At 36.2% G+C, this 22,834-nt stretch overlaps 1 long non-coding RNA gene and 1 pseudogene across 1 annotated transcript; both read left to right on the plus strand.

The window, feature by feature from the left end:
- Positions 1 to 3,379: 3,379 nt before the first annotated feature.
- LOC147487555 (uncharacterized) lies at positions 3,380 to 5,928 on the plus strand. The gene is made up of 2 exons (XR_015201798.1): positions 3,380 to 3,515; positions 5,327 to 5,928. It is a non-coding gene; the product is annotated as an uncharacterized LOC147487555 (long non-coding RNA).
- Positions 5,929 to 12,315: 6,387 nt separating this feature from the next.
- LOC147487556 (pentatricopeptide repeat-containing protein At3g09650, chloroplastic-like) lies at positions 12,316 to 19,139 on the plus strand (annotated as a pseudogene).
- Positions 19,140 to 22,834: the final 3,695 nt, after the last annotated feature.

A 22,834-nucleotide genomic window follows, 5' to 3' on the forward strand; every position in this document is an offset into this window, starting at 1 on the left:
TAATGTAGATCTTACTGGCGAAAGCTTCAGTTTAATTGAATCTACACTTTAATTGAAACACAATTAAAAGGCGACCTAAAAATTACTCTTTTATTGAATCTCTTAATCACAAATCACACACATAAACACAACTACTGAAACCATAACTACAAGCTCGTTATTTAAAGTAAACTTAGAAAGCATAAACCAATAGGAACACGATATGTATCCAACTAACTAATGGACTCAAAGCATAGGTTTGGACTCAACTAAGGGGCTCACGCCCATAACATGTAGAGGAAACATAGGCGCACACCTATGACACTGACAGACTCGACTAATGTTCTACATCACTCTCCCTAACCGAAAAAAATTCGTCATCGAATTTCTAATCAACAAAAACTTCAGATAAAGAGAACCACGTCCACAAGCTTTAGGAAATCGGCCAATACCCCAGCTGAAAGGAATCCGACCATGAATTTTTCCTTTGTAGCAACTTTCCTGGCTTAAAATCAGTAACCCACAACATGCTCTTGCACACAGATTATGTAAACAATAACCAGAAGATGCACCAAAATTTTTGGTACCAATGACTCGTCTTGAAAGCTTGTAACTTCACCAACATATGTGACTTTCTTTAAGGAAATCCAAATCTGCAATCGTGTTTTTTTGAAAAATAAATCACTTCGTTTGTCAAAATGAGTCACAAAATTTTTCCAAATCAGATCTTCGTACTTATCAAAAAGAGACTCATCTTCATACTTATCAAAGATTGGTGGAGCGCCCAATAGGGGGGATTCAACACCTGCCGGCAGTCGAGCGGCGCCATCATTGAGGGGTACATCCTCATGTTCCTCATTGAGAGGAGGTTCTCTATTGGTGTTATCTTTCATGCCAACTCTGTTCTCTCCGTTGTTTTTTGGATCTGTAGGCGCAAAAGGGTTCAGAAGAGGGATTGAACCATCAACCTGAGATGCATCATCATTACTAGCCATTGAACTATTATTCTGTGGTGGTGGAGGTGGTTGTTGCACCTCTCTTTGGACTGGAAACTTTGCTTCCATCAGGTTCTGGAACATTTGTGTCATGCTCTTCATGCTTTCTTCTAAACGAGATATGGATGGAGGACGATCTCGAGTTGCTTTGTGATTCATCATAACAAGTTAACAACACAAAAAAAATTGACTTTTCGAAAAAAAAAATCATCGTGAATAGTGATGTGGTGAATAGTGCTCGATGAATAGTGATGTGGTGAATAGTGCCGTGAATAGTACCACTGGAATTAATCTGCTTTGATACCAAATAATATAGATCTTACTGGCGGAAGCTTCAGTTTAATTGAATTTACACTTTAATTGAAACACAATTAAAAGACGACCTAAAAATCACTCTTTTATTGAATCTCTTAATCACAAATCACAAACATAAACACAACTACTGAAACCCTAACTACAAGTCCGTTATTTAAAGTAAACCTAGAAAGCATAAACCAATAGGAACACGACATGTGTCCAACTAACTAATGGACTCGAACCATAGGCTTGGACTCAACTAAGGGGCTCACGCCCATAACATGTAGAGGAAACATAGGTACACACCTATGACACTGACAGACTCGAGTAATGTTCTACATCACAAAGTCTTCGTTTTGAAAATGCTAGGTGCACAGGTTCGAAATTTGTTTTGTAGTACCGGTGATACTCTAGCAGGTACTGCTACTTATCTTTTGGTATATTTTTTCCCTCTGTTTTCATGTTGGCGTGATTAGAATAAGTGTGGTGCTTATTATAATTGCAGTCATTATAATAACGATCACTGTAATGGTAGTTTTCATATTTTGTTTGATTCATAATTGTTGTGATTTGGACTTGGTGGAAACTGTTCTTTTGTGTTTGTGTTGGTTGTCTGGAAGCCATTATGTGTTGGTTCTTGCATGTGGCCGGATTCTGAATTTGGGTTGGAAAATTCTAGCACGTTTGTGTTCCACTTAATCAAAATCTTGTCTAGTAATCTTCTCGATGTTTCTTGCCAAAACTTACAACTTGTGGTTGTGTAGTTCACTTGTTTAAAAGTGTTGGTTTTTTCTCTTTCATGTGTTAAAGAGTATGACTCTTGCTCTAACCAAAAGAGAAGTCAATATATCAACTAAAGAAGAAACGGTCAATTAACTTGCTGGTGAGGAATCGCTTTCAAACGCCATTGGTCCAATTGGCTTATAGATGATTCTTATGTGTGAATATGCTATTTGTTTTTGGGTTGTTATAAGAGGGTCTTATAAGACCTTGTGTTATAGGGTCTTATAAGATGGTCTTATAAAGTGGTTTGTTTTTAATTTTAAGTTCCTCTTTAAGCACTTTTAAAATAGAAAAAACAAATGCATGACATCTTATAGATGGTTATTTGACAAATATAACCCTACTTTACATCACATTTAGTGAATATATTAATTTGAAAAGTTTGATTTTCAGTTTCAAATCAATTTTGATAATTAGAAAATTAAGATGAATTAATAGTAGAAACAATATGATGAAATTGATTTTAATAGCATGTGTGGTGGTGGTGATAACTCCTAAGATAGTGGTGGTGGAGATAAAGCATGGTGGTGGACAATATATAAAATGCTGAAACAAGTTAAATAAATATCTAATTTGGAAGACCTTCTAAGTAAGACATCAAGGTCAATTGGAACTCTCTTACAGAGATAACAGAAAATTAAGTTAATAAACAATAGAAATTGATGATGGTGAAACAACTAATATATAAAATGCTGAAACAAATAAATAGTATTTGGAAGACCTTCTAAGTTCGAAGCAGTAGAAGAGACAGAGCTACAAAAATTCCAGTTGATCTAACTACTAATATGCCAAGTGTTGTAGACCAATTGTCTAAGCTCTGTGGCACTGTCTTTATATGCTTAGTAATTGGTTTAATGCTGTGTTGCATGGGTACGGGTACGAGTGTCCGGTTTGGATACGGGTACGACAGTTCGGACACGGCAAGCTCTAAAATATCAGACACAGGGACACGGCTAATATTTTATTTTGAATTTTTTATTAAATATATTTATTTCAATCCTCAAAAACAATAAAATTTAAAAAGTATAGTGTTTGAGTTCCAAAATATAACACCACATTGATGGTCCGGCGACAGCAAAAACTAGCCCAAAGTTGGGCAATTTTAGTCTGACCCAGTCTTAAATGGGATGATTTAAGACATCAAAAATTGATATCTTTAGGCACAACAGATTTTTTTTTTTTTTTTTTTTTTTTTTTTTTTTTAAGTACAACACCAAATTGATGTCCCTGCTACAACAAAAGTTAGCCCAAAGTTGGGCCACTGTAGTCTGGCCCAGCCTTAAGTTAGATAAGTTAAGACAACAAAAATTGATGTGCTTTGGCACAATAGAAAGTTATTTGTTTAAAGTCAAAACCACTTTTTCTTCTTCATCGGGATAGATTTGGTGCTGCGAACTCAGTGCGAAGTCATTAATGGAAACTTGAAGAGAAAAAGACCAAAGACAGATTATTAAAATAAAAGTATGTAACTGAAAACTCCACTTACAATTTCTAATTTCCCTCCTAATTTGACTATGAAAAAAGCTGTTTTTTTTTTCTCAAAACACTCCGACCACGTATCTGTGTCGTGTCGGTGTTGACATGACACGGGACACGGCGGAAAGAGTGGCGTACCCATGCAACACAGGTTTAATGACACCTTCAGTAGGGATTAATGGGGCGTTTGAGTCATATGCAAACGTTACAGCATTTAGCATATTTGCGATTACTGTAATCGTCAATATTTGTATACAAATGGCCATAGGTGTGATTTACTGTTTCACTTTAGAACATTCCCTCGTCATGTTCTGCATGTTGTTATTGCTCATAAAGTTATGGATTAACAAGGTTGTTAGTATCCTGGAAAACAATAAGATATCCTGTCATAACTGATTTTTGGCCACTCTAAAGTGTAAAATGATATAAGGTTGTGGAACCTAAAAGGCTTACTTATACAGACCTCAACAATTTTGCTAGCTTGATTGGAAGGCTTTTAAACTCCATTGCTGATAATCTTTATAAGCATCTAGCATCTATCATATGCATGTGATTTAAGTATTTAAGTCGCATTGCATTTAGAGTATTTAAGTCGATCCGCTAGGCCATACATCTACGTGACTTCCCCTCTGGAATCTCCCTGTTCTGATTCGAAACCCACAATCTCATAGTTCTTCGTCACACCGACAGGGTCATCAGATTCCCAAACCAAACGTTCTACTTGTGTTCACAACACGCAGCATCACCAAATATCAGGTTCCCTTGTAAGATATCCCACACTTGTCTCTGAATGTGTACTGTGAAATGACCACACAAGGTGTAGTCCTGGACTCAAATATCCCTTTAGCTAACATTGACTGAATATAAGTTGAACAAAAATAGAAGCCTGTAGAAACTAGAAATGTTGAAGTGGCTCTTTATACATGTGAAAACTTTCCCACAACGTATGATACAAGAATTACTCTATCTGCTTTTCACGGCGTAAGATGCAAGAATTACTCTATCACAGAACAGGTGCACTCCATCTCCATTCCCTCCTTGAGCATCACCCCTCCAGGCTTTAATATTAATTTTTGGATATTTATCCGATATCCGAAATTGGATTCGGATAAAATTTTTAATATCTATCGGATTCGGATGGATATCAGTATAAATTTTCGGATTCAGATAGAACATATCCGAATCCAAACCTATCCGTTTGCACCCCTATTTAGAACCTCCTCCACTTGTTAGAAATTGCAGTGGACTGCAGTAGAACCTAATTCCTTTAGTGACATTGATCAAATTTTCTCTAACTTTTTAAGTTCAATTGAGATGAACTTTTCCTATCATTGCTACTAATGTGTTCGAGACAGTGATCATGCCCATTGATGTAAAAATCGACGTCATTGGCCTGCATATAGTGCAGTCAGTTGAATGAATCATGAGAGCTATAATTTTCTTTTTTAAGTAGAACATAGCTTAACTTTCTCTCTTCAAATATATATCCTTTAAACTGATTTAATTGGACCTCAAGTTCTTGGAATCAAATCCCACATTCACATGGGGAGCAGAATTTCAGGTTTAGTTTAGAGTAAGTTCTGCCCTTCAAATGCATAAATCAATTACCTTAAGAATTGATAGAAGCTTCTGTTTGAGCTCGTTAGTGTCACCATGTTCGATATTTAGAGTATTTTGAGAAATAGTACTTTGAAATAATTTTTGAATGATGAGTTCTAGAGTGAATGTGACTTTGAAATACAGGTCTACATTTCTTACAAGCATCCTTTGAAATAATTACTGTGTTGTTATTGCAGCTGCTGTAGCATCTCTTTGTGTTCAAGTTAACGGAGCAATTCCAAGCATGCCTGAAAGAAAAACAGTACTGGATGCTCTTCAGTCTCTTTGAGAGCAATTCCTATTGTCAAAGCGGCATAGTTCTTCTAACGGCTAAGGCCTCAACTTGTATATAGGCATGTTGAAGTGATTGGTCAGATACTGAAGAATGATTGTGCTGTTGAGTGGTCTAGTGGATCCTCAACTCTAAATCACGGACGCACCTACTAATAGGTTGTGTCCGCGTCGGACACGCGTCGGATGCGGACACAGGCACGAACGCGTGTCGGACGCGGTCAACATGGTCAAAACGCAGTCAACTAAACCGGACGCGGTCAACATGGTCAGGACGCGGATTTTGACCTAAAAAATAAAAAATAAATCAAAATAATATTGAAAAAAACTCAATTTTTTCATTTTTTTTGTTTTGTTAAGACTTATTACATGTTTTTAAAGTTTGATTAGGAGATATTAAACTTAATTTTGTGACTATTTATCTTTAATAGTTTTGAATTATGAATGTTGATATATTTAATTTAGTTTTTAATGTTCAATTTATATAAAATAAAATTATAAATATTAATTAATTTCTGCATCTTTTGTCGCATCCGCATCCTACTTTTTTGAGATATAACCGAGTCGCCGCGTCAATATCTGCGTCCGTGTCCGTACAACATAGATCCTCAAATACAATATACACGTCAAAATTTTGTAATGGTTTCTATACTAAATGGAAAGTTTACATCATACAGTTAAGTCCCAATTTTGTATTTCACAAGTTCAATGTACGTCCATTGTTAATTTAACAAATTCCGTAACAAAAAAAAATCACTTTTTTTTTATGATGACTGATTTTCAACACTAGTAATCAAATCCAAATATTTTCACTTCACAATGCACTCTCAAGTCTCAATTGACTAGCTATATATTTTGGAGTTTTTGACCAAGTGAAAGGGTCAATCCTCCAATACACTTGTACAATTTCACACCACACCCACGTACCAAGCTAAACCCAAGTCCCACGTTGTAATGTAATCTTAACATTTATTGTGTTTTGGAATGATTATTATTTTGGTTTTGTGAAATACTTGAGCAAAAAAAATTAACAAAAATGGTATAGGAAATTGATGTGAGAATTCTTAGCTGCCAAACAACATATGGGAAATTGGCAGTTCTCACAGTTTGCCAAACAACAATAATTCTCATATAATTATGAGAATCGGATTTCATTAGAATTCTAACTCTCACGAGAATTTCATTTCTCGTTTCCAAACACACCCTTAATGTCTGGGTTCATCATCCAGATTTTCATGGTATACTACTAGGAGTTTGGAATCAAAAGATTTACTCAAATCCCAATCCCATGTGTGTTGTGATGCAGAAGCTAAAACTATTTAAGGGTGAATTAAAGGGTTGGTCTAAAGACTTTCTTAACATCAGTGTGAGAGTGGAGGACACTTTTTGAACTACAAAAGCAATTGCAAACCAGCCCTCTTGATTCAGAACTGGCTAGAAAAGAAAAGGATACATGAAACTTTATGGCATGTTAGCAAGAGCAGAAGAAAAGGAGCTGAAACAAAAGACAAACAGTGATTGGCATACAATGGGAGATAGAGGAACTGCATACTTTCATAATACAATCAAAGAAAGGAGAAGAAATGCTATATGGTCCATCACAAATCAAAATGGGCACAAAATAGACGCATGAGATGAAGTTACTGTTGAGATTATTTCCTATTTCCAAGGGAGATTATTTCCTATTTCCAAGGTATTCTAGAAACTGAGTAATTTGAGATTGTAGATGTGTTACAAAGTGATATCACATATACTGAGATAAAAAAATGCCTTGTTTAGCGTGGAAGACAATAAATCACCAGGTCCAGATGGCTTCAACGCCTTCTTTTTCAAGCATTGTTAGGGTGCAGATTTCACACGTGCAAAACTTATTTAGGACTAACAAGATGCCTAGAGGGGTAAACTCTACTATCCTTTGTTTCATTCCTAAAGTTTAGCATCCCAATAAAATCTTTACTTTACCGATAAAAAAAAACAACTACAGGCCCATTGCATGCTGTAACATTATCTATAGATGTATCACCAATGTGATTACGAATAGACTCAAACCTATTATTGAGGAAAGGATTTCTCCTCGTCATAATGCTTTTATACCAGGCAGAAACATCCATAACAATTTACTTTTGTCACATGAGCTTCTAAGAAACTATTCTAGAGCCAGGATTTCACCTTAGGTGCTCTATCAAAGTTGGCCTTAAAAAAGCATTCGATATGGTTAGTTGGAAGACTATTATGCTGATGTTAATATGCAGCCAAAGTGCACGAAAGCACAAGTTTCTCACTTGTGTTTTGCAGATGATATTCTTTTGTTTGCAAGAGCCGATTTGGACTCGGTTCTAGCCATTATGGATTTTCTCACATCTTTTTCTAAAGCTACTGGACTGCAAATGAACAAAAAAAAACAACTATTTTGGTGGGTGGTCTTTTTGAAGATGATGCATCAGCTCTTGCAGAGACTCTTGGTATCAAGTTTGTTTCCGTCCCTGTTACTTATCTTGGAGTGCCTCTTATAGCCTCAAAATTAGGTATCAAGGAATGCCAACCTCTTGTGGATAGAGTTACATCAAGAATTACTAGCTGGAAGGCTCGATCTCTATCACATGCTGGAAGGTTATAAACTGATCATGTCAGTCTTGTCTTCTTTTCACATATATTGGTTGAAGTTTTAGATAGTGGTAGTAAATTCAAAAGAGTTTGTTTTTAGAAGTGATGTTCATCCTAAATTATTTAGAATTTAAGTGAGAGAGATGTGAAGAAGAAAAGTAGACTCTTGTATGGATTAGAATGGTTCTAAGCTAATGAAAACTTGAAAGTTTTGATTGTTATATTGAAATGACTTGAAAACATTGAAAGGAAGATTGAAACAAACTTGAAATAAAAACAACAAGATGAAAGTTTGATTGAAATAAGAACAAGTAAATAACAAGTTTGATTGAAATAAGAACAAGTAAATAGCAAGTTGATTGAAAGGAAATAAAACAACAAGAAAATAAAAAATATGAATTGAAAAACTAGACAATAAATTAAACAAACCAAATGGTTTGAATTCTAAGACAATGGATGGTTTTTCTCTCCCCTGCTTTTAGCTTATATACCCCTACTTTTGCCTTTTACAGATTTGTCCTTCTCCATTACAAACGAGATACTTCATATTTTACTTTTGCTTTTGCTTTTGTTTTTGCTTTTTGGTTTCTTCTTAACCAAGGTAGGTTTAGGGAGAAAATCATCATATTTTGAGATAAGGGCCTCAATCTCTGGTCTTTTGATTTGAGGGCTTTGACCGTTGACTTTGACTTTTTCATAGCAGCTACTGGTCTTTATAATAAACGTGATTAAGGCTCATTTTGGTGCTAAGACGCAGCTTTTATGATAAGTGGTCTGAAATACTCCTTAACCTGAAAAAGACAATAAAAGCTATGAGTTGTTTTTCGTTAAGCGTAAGAGGGACTGTAATTAGGGCAGGGATCGGGTCGGATATGGCTATATCCGAATCCGAATAGTTTCATAATATCCGAACCCGATTATATCCGAAATTTAATATCCAAACCCGACCCGAACCCGACTAACCCAATCGGATAACACTAAAAATTCAAATAAAGCCCAAAAAATATATTTGAACCCAAATCTGAATCCGAATCCGACAGACCTGAACCCAAACCCAACCCGAATAAGTAAACGGATATAAAAATCAACCCAAACCCAAACTATTTGGGTTCGGGTCGGATCGGATTCGGGTCAAACCCAACCCGATTCTCTGCCCTAACTGTAATACAGCAATATACGGATAATAAAACGCACATTTGGGACCTGATCATTGGTCAAGAACTTTTATCCTCCCCAAGTCAGTGTTGAAGCATCTTAGTAGAATATGTGCAAATTTTATTTGAAGTGGTCCTGGCATGGGTCCAAAGATGCATCATGCAAGCTTAGCGGCTATTTGCCTTTCTAAGGATGAGGGTGGTCTTGGTGTTATGGACATGTATAGATGGAACAAGGCCAACTACTGTGGCTTAGTTCTCAAAGTTGCTTCAAAGGAGGAAAGTATATGGGTAAATTGGGTTTGGCAGCAGCATATAAAAAACAAGTTCTTTTGGACTATGAAGATACCAGATGATTGCTCATGGGTTTGGAGGCATGTACTAAAGGCAAGAAAAGAAGCAGTCCAGTTTACAAAAGTCAGAATTGCTAATGGAAGTAACACTCTTCATTAATGGAGCCCTTCTCACTAATCAATCTGCAGTTCAAACATGGGACTATCCTCTTGATGCCACAGTGATGTCCTCATCTCTAATGGAGTTTGGAACCAAAAGGTCGATCTTATTTCTGATCTAGAGTTGAATAATACCCATTTATGACATTCCTATTAATCAGCAACTACAGCAAGACACGCTGATCTGGACACCGTCATACATTGGCAAATTTACTTCTAGATCAACCTATATGGCCATAAAAAGAACAAGCAACAAGGTCAAATGGAGCAATCTGGCTAAGTTTGTTATCCCTAGGCACACTTTCTCATGTTGGCAATTGTTTTCTAGTAGCTTGCCTACTCAAGACGGGCTAATCAAGAAGAAGGTTCTGACTCACTCTAAATGTTACATTTGTGACCAAGCAAGAGAAAACACCAAACACTTGTTTTTCCAATGTCCATATTCACAAGAGGGGGGAGGAGAGTCAACACGCATATTGCGCTGGTCACTGATGATAGAAACTCCAACAGGGAGTGGTCAAGTATCTTGAGGAAATGCAAAGGTAAAAAGGATACTGCAGAAATTTTAAAAGTATATATGTGTGCAATTGTGAACTTCATCTGGTCAGGAAGGAATAACAGAAGATTCGAGAACACTAGGTGCCCAGCTAACATTCTAAGAGAAAGAATTATTAGAGACTTGAAGCTTAATTTACTTGCAGGCTCAACTTACCTCCCTTAATAGAATAGACCAAGTGAAGCAACTGACTCAGCGACTAGGCATTCATGTCCAATACATAGTTAAAGAGGATATACCTTGTGCATGGATTAAACCACTTAGGTAGTGATGGTTCAGTAGGTAGTGATTTAGCTGGCTATGGGGGTACACTAAGAGACCATACAGGTGAAGTTCTTCTCGCCTACACAGGTAGTAACCCAAGCAAATCAATCCTAGTTCAAGAACTGGGAGCTATAAAAGTAAGATTACATGCCTGCAACATGATGGGTGGGAACTGTGAAGAAGTTAGATTTAAGCAGGTGCCGACTAGCAAAGTCGGTAAAACCTTTGGGTGATGATAACAGAGATTTGGGGCTCGAACCCGCCAGCATCAAAGAGTTACTGATCTCATTTAAAACAGACTTGCCAATAAAAAAAAAAAAAATAGATGTGGCATCTGACTCTCTCAACGCAGTCAATTGCATTAAAAACAGGGAGGCTTTGGTATTGTCTGAATTTGGTTAGAGTGATACAGCCATATAGGGTATTAGTGAATATTTTGAGTCTCTCATTTTGTCGTGCCTTTAGGGAAACCAATAGGGTCGCAGATCCCTTAGCTTCCCTATCTAGCTCTTTTGATGTAATTGTAGTGTACTTTCTCCTCTGGGGATTGAGTTGAACAATATTGTAACAGAGGAGAAACTTAATAGGTTATACACAAGACATGTTCAATATAATGTCGTGAGGGTCTACCTAACCCTAGCTTAACCTTCAAAAAAATGATGAAGATCTTGATTAGTACACAAGTTTTGTTCAACTGACTCAATAGTTGTGTATCTGAATTTTGTTCAGCTTAGGATGGGTATCTTAAACTGGCTTCAATAGGAGATCAGGCACAAACATAATTATGTACTTACATAGCTATTGGCCTATTGCTTTCTTAGCGTTTTACTTTTTACATTTTTTATAACTTTGGACCACAGTTAGGCTGGCTTATCAGTCAGTACATTCCTATGTTATTATTAATATTATTATTTTTCCTATGTTATTATTATTATTATTATTATTATTATTTTTATGATTGGTGATTGGTGATTATCTATTTAATCTAACTTGTTTATGTCTTTTCTCAGGAGATGTCCTATAATAACTACTTAGATGCTGATGCAGCATGGAACTGTGTATTGGAATTCGAAAAACCTACATTTGTGATAGTCTAACTTACAAATCCTTTTGGTGTTGCATCGCGAGAGAATATTTGCGAGTTCAGAAGTCCTGCTGATGGTGAAACATGGATGTTTTATGAGATAGTGGTTACACCTAAGTACTCTGAAAAGGGTCTTAAGATCCTTTGTGGGAAATCAAAGAGTTTGAGGATCCTTGATGCTAACAAGAAAAAGAAGGAAAACTCTCGCTCAGACAAGTTGGTGGGGGATGGTTGGTTCATATTCTGAAAATGAACTTCATGATGTAGAGTTTGCGTGGCTTTGTGTGAAGCATGTAAAGAGCAATGCCATTGTAATAGCAAAGGTTCGTGCTATCGATGTCGATAGTACAAGCTGTTAGTGCTCTTCCAAATTGAAGCATGAATGTTGCTTGTGTTGATTTGATCAAGCCATATTCTTAAAAAAAAACAGATGTTAAGATTTACCCTAAAGTTCCATGATTCAAGTCTTCTCTTATGTTTGTGTAGGATGACTACATGTTAGGGATGGGAAGTGGGCAACCTAACCATGTATAAAGTTTTATAATAGCTCTGAGGAAAGCAAGTGATGCCTTCTTTTCATTTGGTAAGTATTCTGCTCTCATTGAGTCCAAATGTCAAACTTTCAGTGTTTTATTAATCTACATTAACAATGATTTAGATGTTGTGTCAGTTGGGTTATGCTTGGTCCATAACTTTTTTTGAGGTGCTCAAAATTGCAGCATTGCACTGATATAAACAAAAACAATTGAAAGCATCCACTTCATTAGTTTTCTTAACACATATGGATAATGTTGCCACTGGGGTTGCTCATCATGACCAAGTGTATCGTTTCTTTGTGTATTCCTATAGCTATAGGAAGTGTTTGATCACTCTTGCAGTCAAGCTCCCTTCTTGTTTATTGGAATGTCCCACGATGACAAGCATTCTTTTTGCATTCTGGTTCTTTAGTTAGAAAATGTTGTGAAAATGAATGGGTTTCGAGTTTATTCGGAATTGAAAATGTTTGATAAGTGTTTTGAGGTGTTTGAGTTTTGTTTATTTACTTGCTTAATAAAGAAATCCACTAGAGTTTTTCAATAAAATGGTTGAGTCCAATGTTGGTTCATCAATAGCGGATTGACGGTTGTAGTGGATTTGGTTTGTAAAAGAGGTATTGAATTGATTCAAGAAATTAGAGTGAATGTTGTTACTTATTATAATTCAATTATAGAGTTGATGAAATCTTGTGTTTGATTAAGAAGCATGGCATTTCGCGGAATGCCGCTACTTATACACTTTTAATTGATAGGCATTTGAATAGAGGATATATTGAAGAAGCTGAAAGGCTTTCTGAGTAGAAAAGGGCGTTTGCTTTGTTTGACGAATTGAGTGCAAATGTTGATACATATGGAGCTTTACTCATTGTCTTTGCAGATGGAGTCTGCGAATATTTTGTTGAATGAGATCAAAATTAACGGAATAGACGGTTATTGCAACAAAAGCTATGAATGAAGTTGCAACATATGATGGTAAAGAAAGGCATTAAAGCTGATTTTTACACTTGTACAACAATGGCAAGTGGATTATGAAAATTGAAGAGGACTGATAAAGCGAAGGAATTGTTGATTACCATGGTAGACAAGGGTGTGGTTCCGAATATGGTTAGCTTCAGTACATTGATTGACATATACTGCAAGGAAGGGAATGTTGTGGAAGCAAAAAGGGTGTTCCAAGATATGGAAAAGAAGGGTTTAAGGCCTAGTACTTAAAGAAAAACTGAAACTAATGAAAACTGGAAATGAGAAAAATAAATTCAATGAATGAAATTAGTCTTGGTTACATGTCTGTATTTATACTATAATAGTTACAACTAACTAGCATTGCTGACAAGGCATATTGTTAGTTACAGAAGTAAAACAGAATATTAACAAACTACTCTAATCCTAACAAAGTAAGATTTGTTCTTTCTTGTATCTTCATCATGTGTGTCATTACCCTCCCTCAAGCTGAAGTGAGAAATCTCGGTGTAAGCTTGTGAATTAGAGTAACAAAACGTTGAGTAGAGAGGCCCTTTGTGAATACATCTGCAGTTTGATCAGCAGTACACACATATTTGATTTCTAAAAGTTTACTTGTGACCAGTTCTCTAACATAATGATAATCCACCTCCAAGTGTTTTGTTCTTGCATGATAAACAGGATTGTTGGATAGAGAGATAGCTGAAATATTATCGCACCAGAGAAGAGGAGGTCGCAGAATAGGTATATGAAGATCCTTGAATAAGATACAGAGCCAATAAATTTCAGCTACAGTGTAAGCTAAGCTTCTATATTCATATTCAGTACTGGAACGAGCAACAGTTGTCTGCTTCTTTGCACACCAAGAAATCAGGTTAGAGCCATGATAGACGCAAAATCCAGTGGTTGACCTCCTATCAGTTGGGCAACCAGCCCAATCGGCATCTAAAAAAGCTGTGATATTTAAAGAACCTTTAGTAAAGTGTAAACCTTTAGTAACAGTGCCTTTCAAATACCTGAGAACCCTTTTAACTGCAGCCAAGTGATTAGATGTAGGAGAGTGCATAAACTGACATATTTGATTGACAGAAAATGATGTATTGAAGAGCGCCAACAATGGACCTATACTCTGTTGGATCTTGAAGAATGTCACCACTATAAGGATCCAATTTAATAGATGTGGAACATGGAGTTGAGCAGGCTTTGGCATCTAACATGTTTGCTTTGACTAATAAATCATAAGTATATTTAGTTTGGGACATAAAGATACCAGTTTTGTCTCTGTTTACTTCCATGCCAAGAAAGAAATGGAGAGGTCCTAGATCCTTCATTGCAAAGCTATAGCTTAATTGCTGAATGAGAGATGAGCAATATGTAGGTGAATTTCCTGTGATTAAAATGTCATCTACATAGACCAGAATGTATGCAATACAATCATCCTTGAATCTGACAAATAGAGATGGATCAGCTTTTGAAAGATGGAATCCTTGCGAGAGAAGAGCTTGAACCAGTGCTTCATACCAAACACGAGGTGCTTGCTTGAGCCCATAGAGAGATTTTAGCAGTTTGCAGACATAATTTGGTTTCTCTGTATCAATAAAGCCCTGAGGTTGCACCATGTATACATCTTCCTTTAGAGTACCATGCAGAAATGCATTGGAGACATCTAGTTGCTTAATGTCCCAATCTTTTTGAACATCAATAGACAAAATCATTCGTATTGTAGAAGGTTTAGCAACTGGACTAAAAGTATCTCCACAATCTATTCCTAATTGCTGATGGAAACCCTTAGCTACAAGCCTAGCTTTGTGTTTATCTATGCTGCCATTTGCTTTTTGCTTCAGCCTAAACACCCACTTGTTGCCAAGAACATTATACTCACCACATGGAGGTACTAGAACCCAAGTTTTACTCTTTAAAAGTGCATTGTATTCATCTGCCATAGCTAACCTCCACTGAGAATCCTTAACTGCTTGTGTATAAGTAGTAGGTGTGGGAGGCAATTTTTGCAAGATAGATGAGAGAGCTGAGGGGAAAGGATGCTTAGTTGAATTGTAGGCTTTGGGCTTATGAATGCCATTCTTGGATCTTGTTTGCATGGCATGATCATTAGTGATGACAGGATTATTTGTAAGGATAGAATTGACATGTTCCTTTGTAATGACAGGATCAGTGAAAGATACTGAGTTTGTTATGTCAAGAGTACTAGAAGAAGTAATAGAAGGATGAGATGGATTTAAGGCATTCAAATTTGAAGAGTCAGTGTGAAAATCAGTAGAAGTGAACTGAGAATGAATAGGATGAGAGTGTTGAAGTGTTGATTTATGAAATGGATAGAAATTATTTGATGAGGAGTTAAAAGAAGAAGATTTGTAAGGAAATTCTGTTTCATTGAAGACAACATGTCTTGAAACAAAGACTCTGCCAGTAATAGGGTCAAGACATCTATATCCCTTATGATTGAGACTATAACTTATAAAAATACAGGGTTTACTTCTCATGTCAAATTTGTTCTGGGAGTAAGGTCTTAACCATGGAAAGCAACTGCAGCCATAGGTTCTGAGAAACGTATAGCTTGGATTTGCATTGAACAATTTTTCCCAAGGACAAATGTTATTTAATGAAGAAGAGGGAAGTCTGTTAATGAGAAAAGCTGCTGTTTGAATTATTTCAAGCCAAAAGGATATAGGGAGATTGGACTAAGAAAGAAGAGTTCTAGTGATATCAAGAAGATGCCTATGCTTTCTCTCAACAACACCATTTTGCTCTGGAGTATGAGCACAACTGAATTGATGTTGTATCCCAGAGTTAGCTAACAAAGAAGTAAATTTTGAACTTGTAAATTCTCCTCCACAATCTGTCCTAACACATTTAATCTCACAACTAATTTGTTTTTCAGCATAAAGTTTGAAATTGACAAAATTGTGGTAAAAGTCAGACTTAAGAACAAGAGGTTTTATCCAACAATATCTTGTAAAGTCATCTACAATAGTGACAAAATATCTATATCCACTGATAGAACAAACTGGTGAGGGTCCCCATAGATCAATATGTACCAGTTGTAGAGGACTACTAGTTGTAGAAGTGGATACAGGGAAAGACAATTTATGACTTTTTCCTACTTGACAATCATTACAAAATGAAGAAGAAGAAGTACTATGCTGAACAACCAACTTATTTCTACTTAAAACTTGATGAAGAGTTTGAGAAGATGGGTGCCCCAATCTTTGATGCCAGATGGAGAAGGGAGCTTTATTTGTGAAGAAAGCTGATGGTGTTGTGGAAGAAGTAGAGTTGCAATTGAATGTGAAAGGATAGAGACCTTTGTCAGACTTGCCTTGGAAAAGAATCCTCTGGGTGGCATTGTCCTTGACAAAGAAGCCATTAGAGTGAAATGTAAGGGAACATTTATTATCAGTTACAAATTTATGTACAGAAAGAAGGTTATGGGTCATTTGAGGGACATGCAAAATATTAGTCATAGTAAAAGAGGAACTTGAATTAGGAGGATAAACAGTAGAATAGCCAGTGTTAAGGATGTGCAAACCTTGACCATTACCCACTAGCACTTTGTCTTTTCCTTTGTATCGAGAGTGAGATCCAATATTAGAGAGTGCTGGAGTGATATGGTAAGATGCGCCAGTGTCTGCAAACCAGTTTGGTGTACCATTATAAGTACACACTTGGGAAGCATAATGAGCAGAAGGCTCCTGATTTGAAGATTCAACATATGGTTCAGTGAATGCAAAATTTGCAGTAGGACACTGTGAGCTAGAAGAGCCATCAGAATGTCCAGCAGATGAGAACTGAGGGCCATAAGGTATATCAGAAGGTCCAATAGATGAAAACTGATGGCCATAATTATAGTTATCAAAACCAGAGATAGGCTGAGAGCTTGATGAAGTCCCATTGTTGAAGTTATCCACATTTTGGTTGTAAGAATCACCTGTACTCTAGTTATACTGCTCATTATCAAATGTACTTGGATTAAAGTCATTAAAATTCTGATCATAACCCAGATTACTTTCTTCAGCTGCATCACTTATATTAGCTAACATTGCTAATTTTGCTGGAGGAATCTTTCCTGCATACGCATGGCTCATTCTGTGATGGCAATCCAAGGCCACATGTCCTGTCTTTCCACAAACTTGACAAGCAGGTTTGTTGTTCTGGGCATTATTGAAGTGTCCTTGAGCAGTAAAGTTGTTTCCTTGATAGTAGAGGTGACATGCTGATAAGCTCCTCTGTTTGAATTTCCTTGAAAGTTATTTGGCCTTCCACCTCTGAAATTATTGTAGTTACCTCTGAAATTATTGTTGGCTTGATGTGGAAAGAAATTATTGTTGTTACCCCTGAAATTTCCTCTTTGTGGCTGATATGAACCTCTGTAAGAACCCCTGAAATTTGCATAATGTGGTGCATACTCCCTTGTAGTTGAGAAGGCATGAGAACTATTGTTTTCAGTCAACATTTCTTCAAGAGACATTTCTTCACTAAGAAGAAGACCATGTAATTCATCTGATGAAACTGGTTGTTGTCTGGTTCTAATTGAGGTCACAAAAGTTTTATAATCACTGGTCAATCCTCTTAGTATATAGAACACCAGGTCTTCATCCTTGATTATGTGTCCAGAAGCTGCTAATGAATCTGTAATTTGCTTTATATTTTGCAAATAAGAGGCAGCAGACGCATTGCCTTTCTTCATATCTTGGAGTTTTCCTTTCAATTGCATCACAAAGGCAGTTGTGATGGTAGCAAATCTTTTCTCTAACGATTTCCACAGCTCATGAGAGGTAGAGATACCAACCACATATGGTAACATTTCAATAGACATGGTAGCATTAAGCCATATGAGAAGAGTTTGATCTCTTCTTACCCAATCAACATAAGCAAGATTTAATTGATTTGTAGAATTTCCTCTTTCATCACTTAAAAATTGATCAAGACAAATTTCTTTTCCAGTCACAAGATCGAAAAGACTAAAATTTCGCAAGATAGGTAGAAAAACAGATTTCCACATCATATAATTCTCTTTGTCCAGTTTTAATGGAACAAGATTACCGATATTTTGAAATGAAAAATTCTGAAAATTACTTACAGACGAAGAAGATGATGATTCTCCTTGAGAATTCATTTGAAGATTAATTTGAGGATTCACTTGAGAATTTACTTGAGGATTGAATTAAGGATTCACTTGAGAATTGATTTGAGGATTCTGATTTTGATTCTGATTTGCTGAAGGATGAGCGTTCCTTGCCATTGTTATAATCAAAGAAATCAAGCTTAGAACTTTAGAAAATTGATGTCAGAAATCAGGATTGATTAACTTTTGAGAATTTGATTATGAAATTGAATCTGATTGATTGAAGATATAGGATTGAATCGAATTATGAAGAAAATTGGTAGTAATTGATGTTAATGCGTGAAGAGCAGCGGAAGATTATTAAGAAATTAAGGTTTGAGGATCGAACTATTTTTCGCTTTAGAGCATTTAGCTCTGATACCATAAAGAAAAACTGAAACTAATGAAAACTGGAAATGAGAAAAATGAATTCAATGAATGAAATTAGTCTTGGTTACATGTCTGTATTTATACTATAATAGTTACAACTAACTAACATTGCTGACAAGGCATATTGTTAGTTACAGAAGTAAAACAGAATATTAACAAACTACTCTAATCCTAACAAACTAAGATTTGTTCTTTCTTGTATCTTCATCATGTGTGTCATTAGTACTGTTTCTTACAACATTTTTATAGATTACTATAGAAAGAATGGGAAAATGAAGGAAGCAATTGAGGTTATAGATGAGATAGAAGATAAGAGATTAAGGCCTGATGTTTATACATATACATCACTTATACAGGGGATTGTATTGTTGGTGAGGTTGATGTCGCCCTGAAGTTATTTTCTGAAATGCAAGAGAAAGGTCTGGTAAGGAATGTGATCACATACACCACGATGATTTTGGGATTGTCCAAGGAAGGAAGATCAGATGAGGCCTTTCAATTGAATGAAGACATGATAGATGAGGCTTGACGCCTGATGACACTGTTTATTCTTCTCTTATAAGTAGCCAACATGTGCAGAATCCTAGTAAGCTGTGAGCAGAGGGTTTACATTCTAATGAGTATTTTCCTATATTCTAACTTTGTGTTGTTAAAATTGTTGGATTTAATAGTTGACTTGAACATTTTACTACACAGTATCATAAGCTGGTGAATGTCATGTGTATATGCGAGAGGATCTAATCTTCTGTGAACGATATCAAGTGATTCATCTTTAACAATTCTTTTGAGGAAAACTGTGAGACGTAGGGCTAGAGATCAGGAGAATCTTTTTTGAATTTCCAGTTTCTTAGAGAGAATTTTGAGATGAAACGATCAGTGGGATTGAAAATGATCATGCGTGTCATTTCTGTGTTGGTTGCTCCTACTGCTAATCACAAATTTCACATTCTTGTAACGAGGACCATGATTCATAATCTGGGATGCAGGCAGAGTGAGCAATGGACTTCTGTTATATAGTTTCTAGTTTGCTTCGAGGTCGTATATGAAAAGGCAGGCAAGTCATTTATAATCTAAAGTAGGATTGCAGAGCTGGTCGTCGCAGAATAAACTCCGTTACAAGTGCTGCCAAAGAAGATACGCATTATGTTGATCTAGAAGACATACGTTGCTTCTGTTCCAGTTTGCACATTTTGCGTGTGAGCTTTTAACTTGTGAGAAAATTAATGTAAATGTATGAAATAATGTAATCCACAGGTATGTGTTGTTTCATGTCTGTAACAATTAAGGTGTCCTGTATTATGTATCGCTGTGAAGGAAACAATGAATTGATAAATAACTTAATAGATATATGATTGATGGAATTCTTGGAAAAAAGTTATTTGGAAACAAAAGGTTCGTGTATTTTCAAGTCAGATTTTTTTCATCCCCCAAGTTGTCAAATGATAAAGGTGTTAGAAAAATGGATTTGCACAAATCCATTGAGATATGAATGAGTAATTTGTCTCCTAAGTTACCCCACTTGAGATGAAATGGATTTCTCTTGAAACAGTACGTAAAGTGAGAAAAACCTTTTCGAAAGGGTGCACTGGTTCGAAACAGTGTATTATGCCGAAAATGTGCGACCTTTCGAAATGTGCACTGGTTCGAAACAGTATATCATGCCGAAAAGGTGTGACCTTTTGAAATAGGCACTGGTTCGAAACAGTGCTTTATGCTGAAACATGTGACTTTTCAAAGAGTTGCTTACCTTTTCCAAGAGTCACTGTATTGTTTCGAAGAGGCACCACTCACCTATAAATAGTGGATGAATTTGGAGAGAAAGACACACCATATCACATAGAGTTCTGATCTTACTCTTCTCCTTCTGTTCTTAGTCAAATACTATGTTGTGTTCGCTGATTATATAGAGTTGAAGTGCTAGCTTTCTATAGAAGGAAATCTGTTCTATCTTGGGACACAGTTTCCCATCAATCTTAAAGCACCGTGAGGGGGAAAATCTATCTTTAGGACATAGTGTATCTACACTAAGCTCGGATTTAACTAAGAAGTACAAGACACTTACATGACAAAAGGTTTGTATAGTTTAGTAATTAGTAAAGAGTAAGTACAATTAAGTTGTATATTCCTAACAACTTAAGACCTATTTCTTTTTCTTCTTCCTCTTCTTTACCGAACATAATTTGTTTCTGTTTTCTTTTCTATTTTGGTTTAAAGGAATAACAAAGTGTAGTTGTATTTCAGAATATGGCAATACCACCAGTTACTCCTGTTATTACTATTCCTACTGTTGTTCCCCATTCTATTCCTCATGGGGAGAAGCCTCAAAAGTTTAATGGAATTGATTTCAAGTGCTAGCAACAGAAGATGCTCTTCTATCTAACCACCCTTAACTTGGCAAGGTTTATGTGGGATAAGGCTCCTGATGTAAGCCCTGATGAAACCAACAAGGAGAAGGTTTTGACCAGGGATGTTTGGTTTCATGCTGATTTCTTGTGTAGAAATTATGTCCTTAGCGGGTTGGCTGACTCATTATACAATGTGTATAGTATGTTCAAGACTGCTAAGGAACTTTGGGACTCTTTGGACAAGAAATACAAGAGTGAAGATGTTGTCATGAAGAAATTCACAGTTGGCAGATTTCTTGATTTTAAAATGACGGATAGTAAGACCGTCATAAGCCAAGTCCAAGAACTTCAAGTAATCCTCCATGATGTCATTGCTAAAGGAATGACCCTAGGAGAATCTTTCCAAGTGGCTGCTATGATTGAGAAATTACCACCATCTTGGAAGGATTTTAAGAACTATCTAAGTATAAACATAAATATATGAATCTTGAAGAACTGATTGTCTGTCTAAAGATAGAGGAAGATAACCGTCTATTTGAGAAGAAGAGCAAGGATCCCATGGTGGCAAAGGCCAATGTTGTGGAAGGATCAAGTGCTAAGGGAAAGAGGAAGCGCCAAGACAAAGCTCAAGGTGAAGAGAGAAGTATGCCTACTAAGTTCAAGGGCAAGTCCTACAACTGTGGGAAGGTTGGACATAAGGCAAGTGAATATCGCAAGCCAAAGAAGTACAAGAAGCAAAAGACTGAAGCAAATGTGACAATGGACATGCTTTCTGACAATGTTAATGACATGAACCTATCTGCTGTGGTTTCTGAATGTCTCATGATTGGAAATGAAAGGGAATGGTGGGTGGATACTGGTGCTACTCACCACATATGCTCCAACAAGTCGATGTTCACCACTTATCATGTTGCGGAAAAGGAAGAACAACTCTTTATGAGAAACTCATCTATGTCCAAGGTTGAAGGCAAAGGAAAGGTGGTGATGAGGTTGACTTATGGGAAGGAACTAACTCTGAATGAGGTGCTCTATGTGCCTAGCATTCGTAAAAACTTGGTTTCTGGGTCGCTGCTGAGCAAGAATGGCTTTAAGTTAGTCTTTGTTTCTGATAAATTTGTACTAACTAAAAATGATGTATTCGTGGGTAAGGGCTATCTTCAGGATAAGCTTTTTAGGATGTCTTGTTTTACTATTGCGCCAAAGAGCGCCAATAAAGTTGAATCTTATGTTTACTGGATTGAGTCTTCACATGTATGGCATGGTAGATTAGGACATATTAATTATGATACTTTGCGTAAATTAATTAATTTGGACTATATACCAAAGATAAAAATAGACCCACACCATAAATGTGAAATTTGTGTAGAATCCAAGTTGATCAGATCATCCTTTCATTCCATTAAAAGAAGTACTGAACCTCTAGACTTAATACACACAGATATATGTGATCTTAAGTACGTGCAAACTAGAGGTGGTAAAAAGTTCATTACTTTTATTGACGATAGCACTAGATATAGCTATGTTTATTTGTTGAGAAGTAAAGATGAGGCAATTGAAGTGTTCAAACACTATAAAAATGAAGTTGAAAATTAACTAAGCAAAAAGATTAAGGCTATAAGGCGTAATTTTGCTACGTTTAGGTTCCTCCTCAATTTCGCTTTGTGTAGGATTGTTACTAGTTGTAGCATCTAAATTTCTCCTTGTTGAACTTGGCTCTATAATTTCTAACATACTTGTTAGAAAATAATCCTCAAACATTCAAGAAGGCAATGCCATCTCCATAAGCTACTTATTGGAAAGAAGCAATAAATAGCGAGATTGAATCCATAATGCAAAATCATACATGGGAATTGGTGGATTTACCACCAAGTTCCAAGACTTTGGGATATAAGTGGATATTCACAAAGAAATTTAAGACTGATGGATCAATCGACAAGTATAAAGCTA

Source organism: Coptis chinensis, chromosome 7 (genome assembly GCF_015680905.1).
Source record: "Coptis chinensis isolate HL-2020 chromosome 7, ASM1568090v1, whole genome shotgun sequence".
NCBI classification, from domain to species: domain Eukaryota; kingdom Viridiplantae; phylum Streptophyta; class Magnoliopsida; order Ranunculales; family Ranunculaceae; genus Coptis; species Coptis chinensis.